Below are 8,894 nucleotides of genomic sequence, written 5' to 3' on the forward strand. Positions count from 1 at the left end.
AAAATAAGGGAAACATGGCATTTCACTTTGTGTGGGCCTGAATCTATGTATTTAAGCATCGCTAAAATATTTCTTGAGCTCAATGACCATCTGCAGTGTTCCCTCAACCCCTGCCCCCATCCAAATCACCATCCTTTTTTGCCTGGACTACACAGTACTACCGTCCTCCCTGCTCCAACCCTCACCCCCTACAATCCAAGCGCCATCCAGCAGTGCAGATGCCTTTCACCTGGGTCAAAACCTTCAGGTGGGAAATCAGATAATAGCCAATTCTTGATCATGGTCTCTGAGGCTCTATATGATCTGGCCGCTCCCTACCTCTCCATCCTGTCTCAGTTGTCTCTCCCCTCTGCTTACTCTGTTTCAGCTGTAATGGCTTTCTTGCTGTTCTACAGAAACACCAAACTGTTTGGCACTTGAAAGCTTTGCACCGCTCTTTCTTCTTTTTGAAATACCCTGCCCCTTGATCTTCACCCAGCTGATTCCTTTTTGCGATTCAGATTTCAGGTCAGATGTCACCTCTTTGGCGATTTCTGTGGCCACCCAATTGGGTGTGTTCCCCACTCTACCAAATTGTCTTATTTTAATCACATGTTCTTGTTCATGCATATATTAAGCTATTTACTATCTGTGTCCTCATCACTAGCATGTGAATTCTATAAGAGTAGGCACGTTCTCTGGCTTGTTCATTTCCGAAAGCCCAGCAACTAGAACGATTCCTGGCACTGAGTAGGTCTCAATACGTTTCTGCTTCTTAATATTTTACCTTTGAGTGATAGCTAGAGCGTATAAGGACTTAGCATATATTACGTATACTTGACATATATTCAGTCACTACTTCTCACAATGGCACTGTAAGACAAATGACGTCATCTCCATTACATATAGATAAGGAAACTAAGGTCCAGAGTATAGAGTGATACACACACACAGGGAAAGGTGGTGCTGGTATTAGACGCCAGGCGTACATGATGCTGTGTTAGTTTTCTATTGCCGCATAAAAAATGACCACAAAATTAGTGCCTTCAAACAGCTTTCATTTCATTCTGTCACAGTTCCTGTAGTTCAGATATATAGGCGTAGCGTTGCTAGCTTCTCTGCTCACAGTGTCGCAGGCCGTAGTTGCAGTATCAGCTGGACTGCACTCTCATCTGGAAGCTCAATTAGGGAAGGACTCCCAAGTTTTGAGAGAGAGAGAGAATGCATGTACATAAGAGCAGGGGAGGGGCAGGGAGACGGAGAGAGAGAATCCTCAACAGGAGCTGTGCTGCCTGCATGGAACCTGATGTGGCGCTCAATCCCACAAACTGTTGAGTTCATGACCTGAACTGAAATCAAGAGTTGGACACTGTGGTGCCTGGGCGTCTCAGTTGGTTGAGCATCTGACTCTTGGTTTCAGCGCAGGTCATGATCCAAGGGTCATGAGCCCCACGGAGTGCCGAGTTGTGTTAAGATTCTCTCTCTGTCCTGCTCTGCCCCTCTCCCCTGCTCACAAGCTCGCTCGCTCTCTCTGTCTCTCTCTGTCTCTCTCTCTCTCTCTCAAATAAATAAAATGAAAGAAGGATTTTAAAAGGAGTTGGATCCTTAACCACTGAGCCATCCAGGTGGCCCACAAGCTTGCTTCTTCTGTGCTGGCAATGGTGAGAGACAGGCTCTCTGCTCCTTTGAGTCTCTGGTTTCCAGGAAGATCTAGATGGTATTTTAAAGAGCTAACCTGATTAGGCCAGGTCCACCTAAGATTATCTCTCTTTGAAGTAAATACAAGTGAACTAATTAGGGACCTTAATTATTATATCTGTGAAATCCTGTAAACTTTGCTATATAATGTTACATCATCAAAGGTCTGATAGCCTATCACCCTTGCCATCTTCTATTGGTTAGAAATAGGTCACAGGATGTACCCACCCTCAAGAGGGGGAGATTATACAGGGATGGGGGTCAGTGAGGGTCATCTTAAAGTTCTGTCTACCGCATGGTGCAAAAGACCGTGCTATTTGTCTGCTGATCTATTTTGGGGAGAAGATTGGAAGCAAGGACCTTTAGAATTTTGAGATATTATCATTGCATGAGTCAAAAGGATAAGGAATGACTCCCGAATGAATGAATGGTTCGAGAAGAGATTCCCTAAACTGTGGCGCTCGAAACGCAATGGAAATCACCAGAAATAAACGGAGCGTTGCCTAGGATTGAATGGAAGAGTGTGACCCTCACCTCTCATCGTGGATCACAGTCTGCTTTGCAGTTTCTGCCCCTGCTGGCCATCTCATTTTGTCATTCGGAACGGAGACGTTCCACATTAAAGGTAAACTCTTGTTGTCAGATGTGTGCCTTACTGGAGCCAAAAGATGGCCTTCTATGGGAAGTGAACAGATTTCACCAGGCAGCTGCAGTAAAGACATGCTTTTGAAATGCCTTTTTGAATTTTCTGCTTTGAAGACTGGAAGAAAGGGGTGAACCGCGTGTAGAGAGTCCACACGTATTCATTCGCTTAACTTCTACGGAGCATTTGCCAGGTGCCAGACCTAATGGAGCCTAGGCACAGAGGCCCGAGGATGCACCGAAGAGAGGGCCTGTCTCGAGGAGCTTTCCGTTTAGTGGAAGAAATAGACGCTCCGGCGGAACGGCGTACGACGGGGGTGAAGCCAGGCCTCGTGCAAGACGTGCAGCTGCCCTCTTTGCCGACGAGGAGGATGGGACAGGAAGGTCATTCTAATGAAAGCAAACGGCTCGCCCAGAGGGACACGATGTCTGGGGTGGTGAGAGAGCGAGGTGGTATTTTCAGCACTGGTGCAGAGCACGGCGTGAGAAGGGATTTCGCGCCACGAGTGGCACCGGGGTTGTCTTCTAAGCGGCCTCGCTCGGACAAAGCCATCCTAGTCGGACGCGGTAATGATGGGACACGGGCTGCCATCTCGGGCTTCCGTAAGAGCTGTCTGCCGAGGGAAGTGGCTCGGTGCGTGGTCCCCCCTCCCGCCCCCCGCCGCGGAGAGTGCGTGACGCCCGGGACTTGCTTCTGTGAAGCTAATCAGCGAGAATCCGTGAAATGCTTAATGCTGCTTTTTGCTCCCCATGTCTTTCGGCCGAAAGTTTGCACGGGCTCACTCGTAAATAAGCAACGTTGACAGTTTTACAAAAATTGGAATATATGGGAAATAAAAGATACGTGTGATTTTTCTTCATTTCTTACCCAGTGAAGACCAAAAAAGGTCGTCCGTTTGAAATCAGAATATTAAACATCTTTCGGCACAAACGTGCCTGATTTCGTGTGAATGTGAAGTGTACGAAATTGAGGGAGGAACTGAGAGAACCCGCACATCCCCGGTCGGCCTCTTAATTCTCACCAGGCGATTCTGATGGCGGGGCCTTCGGAGCGTGCGTTTCAAACGACGCCAAACCTGAATCCCGAGAGGCTGACGGCCTCCACAAACGTGTCTGCATTTACCGGGGAGAGGATGGCAGCAGAGGGGAAACGGAACCCAAGATCCACAAGTTATCACGTAATATTCCGTGAGGGTTACCTCTCTTTTTTTCTTAAATGGTAATTCATAATAGATAACTTGAAAATCTCGTAAGAAGGTCAGGATCTGGAAGTAGCCGGATACTCTCGCTTCCTAGCCGGTTTGATCTGTAGGCTTTGGGTGAGTCAGTCACCTTCTGCAAATTTCGGTGACCCCAATTCTAAAATGGGAATAATTTTATTTGTCTCAGAGTTTTGCGAAACGAAGGATGTGAGCTAACATATGTAAAGCGCCTAAGGTAGCATGTGGACTGAGAGATAGGTAGCTCTTGGGAAAGACGGCGCGGGGACTGCCGGGAACAGTCTGGAACACGCCTTCCCTCAGGAAGCACTGACTGAACTGCTCGGTGCACGGAGCTGAAAAAGGTGCCGTGGTCGCCTCTGTCAGACCTTGAAGCCCTATGGTCCGACCGTCAGCTCCGCCACTTGTCAGCCGCGTGACCTCGGAAAGCCATTTCATCTCTCTCAGCTTTAGTTTGTCCATCCGTACAGTGGGTATAATAACAGCTGTCTTGCAGTATTCAGAGGAGGTGAAAGGAAACAATGTATATAAAGTGCCAGGCTTGTGGTAGGTACGCAGCAAATAGTGGTGAGAGACCATCATCGTCATCACTAGCGTCTTCAAAATCCCGCTATTGCCATGAGAAATTTAAGGCAGTTGGGGCCAATTGAGCGTCTGTGGATTTTCCAAGGCATTCTCTGGCGTTGCAGCAATTGAATCCTCCCCCCGCTCCCCCTTCAGTCCATTTAAGCTCAGGGGATACACGTTAACTTCGACATTGCAAGAGCACACAATCGTAGCCCCTGCAGAAGTCTAACGTGGAATCTGTTGCAACCTCCTTAATTTACCAGTGAGAAAGCAAAGGGTACTCAGCGCCCGTCAGGACCAGAACTCTGCTCTTCTGACTCCAAGTCGACTGCTCTTCCCATCTTCCATTTGCTGCCTTACAGAACGAAGGAACGATGCGACAGATGTACTGCAAACTGAACATAACGCAAAGCAAATGGTCTCCTAAATATATCTGAGCATGGACTGATAGCAGACAAGAGGGATTGCTTTATAAAGGGCCATGTTGTCATTAAGGTCATTGTGGATCACGACCCTCGTTTTACCGATCTTGGGTTGATGAGCTTCAAGCGTACTTGTTTTCGGTTTGCCGTGTAGTTATTGGGCTCTGTGACACCAGCACGAGTCTGGTCGGTGCTTAGCTTATTTATATTTTCTGCTACAGGTTTTACTTTCATCTTCACTTGTACGCGGGCATCATGGAAACACAGGTGCTTGAGCCAGTGAGAACTCTGAACTCAAATCCAATTGCTCTCCTTTATCCCCCATGTGGGTGACTTGAGACATGTTACTTAACCTCTCTGAGCCTCGGGTTCCTCATAAGGAAAGTCAAGGTAATAAGTTTTATACCGTAGGGTTGTTGGCAGGATTACATAAATTGATCCATGTAATCAGCTTAGAATATTGTCCGACCCCTCGCATGCACTCAGTAAATATTAGCTCGTTATTGCATCCATATTTCTGTATAAGACTTTATCAATCGGCAGTTGCTATCATCTTAGTGTGATGCAAATGTTGAGCGTTAAGACACATTTAAAATCAATCAGTAGGGTGATAATGCTTTAATATCACCTTACACTTGGACGACACTGTAACTTTCTAATCTCTCAATATGTTAATAAATATTGACTGAGTGCCTGTTGTATGCCAGGCACAGTTTTATCCCTATGAGGGAGGCAAGGTCAGTGTAACTGTCTCCACCTGAAAAAGGAAAGCGTGTGTATGGAGAGGTTAGTGGATTTGTTTCATGTCACGCTGTTTGTAGCGTTTCAGGCGGGGCTGGAGTTCAGCTCTTTTGCCTTCAACGCCAAGCTTTTCTAGCTTTATCCTGCCTTGTGCCTGGCACAGTGGGCCCGGCCAGAGGCAGGATAAGTGGGTATCAGGGATGCGCCCTCAAGGGAACATAAAACATACAAAAGAAGGTGAGGAGCCACCGAGCGCTACGGGAGAGCCGGAAATCAAAGTCCAGGAGAAAAGCAGGGTTTGGGGAGGGGGCAGATGGGTGTCAGCGGCCCAGTGGGGAATGGTCACAAGGTGCCCCTGAGGACTTTTACACATGGCCTGGCCGGCCTCAGTGGGCTTCCTGTGCGAGCGGCAGCTCTGGTTGTGGGGCACGTCCAGCCTGGAGCTGGGCTCTTGCCCTGCACGGGTGCTTTGTTTTCCTAGAGATGTTTCTCTTGAAAGGCTTTCTCCCGTGTTGGTCACGATAACATAGGCTGGCAGCATTATAAATCGGTGAAGTTTGCCGTTACAGGTCAGAACGCGGAAGCGCCAGAGCCCCGGACAGCTTTGGCAGGAATGGCGCTTGTAAATGAAATTGGGTGTGGGAGCGGAAAAGGCCGCAAAATGAAATAGGCTGTCCTGTGCCTATCAACGTGGCCCTCCTGACTTCTGATCATACCCACTCCCCCCAACCACCCCAGCCGTGAGGATGGGTTTGCACTGGTCTGGCCACATTTTCTCCTTAGCTCCCGTTGTGACCAACAGCACCATTTGCCAGATGGTTCAATGGGGTGAGGGGACAGCATGCGGCTGTGACATGTGACAGAGTGAAGTGAACTGACCCATGTGGGAATTGACTGATAGCTTTCATATAAGGCTTTCAGAATCTCATTTCTCATAAACTATAGAATTAAACAAAAGGTTATGTAAACAGATCCAAACCAATTGACTTTGGAGTAAAAACCAGCATTCATTCTGGTTTCTAATCCTCATCAATCTTTTAGACAGATGTCTGGGGTTAGGGGTTCAGACGAAGACTTAGTTTGAAAATGACAAGGCCCTCCTGTGGACTCCGGGAGCACTTGGGTACCTATCAGTTGCTAGCTCCTGAGAATATAGTGTCGGCCCTGAGCAGGCAACTTTAAATGTCAAGAGGTTCGGGAGTAAAGGGCTGAATATCCCCTAAGTCAGAGTCTCCAAATCTCAAGATCCTCAATACGATTGATCTTGATCTTCAGCGCCTCCGCTGAAGAAAATACTGGCTTTAAAGAGCTCCTTGAATTTCTTGAAGTATGAAATTCCTCTCCAGGTTGAAAGTTCTTTTCCATTTCTGTGCTTCAAATCTATGGAAATATAGGAATCAAAGCTAAACATGCTGTCACACAGAAAGTTCAAGTTCTACATTTCGCTGCAGGTGAGGACTCTGCTTTCCAGTTACCTCTGGTCTCTTCCTAGCCACACTCCTACTATTGGGGCTACCAAAGCGATCGGTGCCATCTTTATGTTCTCTGTGGTGTCACCATCTGTCCTGCCCTCTTCCTCGTCCTCGCCCTCATCACCCTCCTCTGCTCACCCGTGACTTTCGGGGGTATGGACTGTAGCTGAAACTCACTTGTCCTTCCATTGCCGTGAAGGCTTTTCCTCCTTCTTTTCTCTCTATTGTCTCTGAATCTAGCCGGATTTATAAGGTAAGGTTCCCACCTGCTTCCGATGGCAGAACGACCTTGGAATCTTTCGCTGGGGGAGTACAGCTCTCGTGCCTTCTAGCTAGTAATTAGTGTCAGATGATGTAAACTGCACAGGTTACAAATACAGCTAGGAAAGGTGAGACATGCCTTTTGGTTGAAAATGTTCACATTAGGGAATAATTGGAAAACTTGAAAGGTGATCCCTTACCTGCATGCATACATATATATACACAGATAGGTAGATATGTATATGTCATGTATCCATGTATCAGTACATATACATATATATACATCTACATATATAATTTCTAATAGGATATGGATGGGGTGAACTCCTCCTCATTCTTCCATTTGGAGCGGAGTTTCTTCACACTGCAGTATTCGTTTTGATAACCGTGCAGAGACAGATGGCATTTTGTCCGCCTTCCAGAACAGAGGACTAGTTTGCCGAGCGATCGCTAGTATAATGAGAAGCCGTGTAAGTTGAAGCTGAGGTAAAACCGGAGCATCTGTCAGTACTCGTGAGCCAGATTGGAGATGCTGCAGACAAACTAATATTTCAACAAAAAGTTGAAGCGAGTATAGATTTGTGACCAAAATGATTGCATTTGATAACAATGCCATAGCAGATGTCCTAGAGTTCATGCTTGGTTTTTATTACTGCTCTGTGAGTGTTTTTGGAAACGAGACCTACCAGCACAGCTTGTATGGAGCATGTTCGTTATAAAATTTTATTTTACAGAAAACAATGAGATGGAAAATTTGTAGCTAATTTGGTACTTTCCTACTCTATCATGTTTCTTTACTTATTATTTGGGGAAAGATTCTATTCTTGTTTGATTTATGTTGGCACTTTCTGGCCTAATAAAAGAACATCATGTTAATTTGAAATAGGGAATGAGAACTCCGAGTTAATGTTCATGATCTAATATTAAGTTTTCAGTACGGACCATGGGAAGAAGCAGTTCAACCTATTCAGTGCCCTCCTTTTCATCCATCTAGCCTTATGTTTTTTGCTACCTGAGGGTAAATTTTGAAAAGCCTTTCTTTAGGATCCCTGATTAAAAAAGAAACCAGAGAGAGATGATTTGCCCACCAACGTCTTTTGTCTACACTTAAGTGACTAGTTGATATTTCCTCAAAAAGAGCAATTGTTTTAGATTCAGATGACTTAAGGTCTTTACATGTGGTGAAAAATGTGTTTTTAAGTGCACATAATGCCTTTCTGGCCTGAGTGCTACATAAGGCAGCGTTAACGTGACTCAGTGTTGGAAAGTCACTCGCTCAGAACCCAGCTCCCATGACATGTACATTATATGAAGAACAATTATTCAGGGTTTCAGCAGAATGGGAAATAGCTATATAACCTGATTGCCTTATAACAGATTCCTTATTGGGAGACAGCAATTATTTTCAAAGGTTGCTGAATGTTAATAAAAGGTTACATGTGGTAGTGAAAATGTTATAGCATCGAGTTTACAGATGGTAAGATACTCCAATTACATACAAGAATATTTCTTATTACAGGGGCTGTTAGGACCATTTCTGTGCCAGACCTGTTAAGTGAACGGTATTCACGGACGAGTGTTTTCTGTCTCCCAACAACTCAATGGCTCTTGGGAAACATGTGGTTTAATTTCTGGCACTCCTCTTTTTGCTTCCCTTTGAGATCTTAATTTGGATTGTTTTCTTTCCTAGCAGATTGTGGTGTTGGAGTCTTGGGGTTACAGTGAAACCAGTAGCATGGTTTTGGGTTTGCCCGAAAGGGTTGATCTGCAGTTTTAACAGTGTGGTTTTAACACCACACTCCTGGCAAATCTCAGTTTGAATTGGAAATGTTATGATATAGTGACATACTAGTGTGTTAAAATAGATATGTGTAATTAAATAAACATATCTA

The sequence above is a fragment of the Felis catus genome, chromosome X, assembly GCF_018350175.1.
Source record: "Felis catus isolate Fca126 chromosome X, F.catus_Fca126_mat1.0, whole genome shotgun sequence".
Taxonomy (NCBI): Eukaryota; Metazoa; Chordata; class Mammalia; order Carnivora; family Felidae; genus Felis; species Felis catus.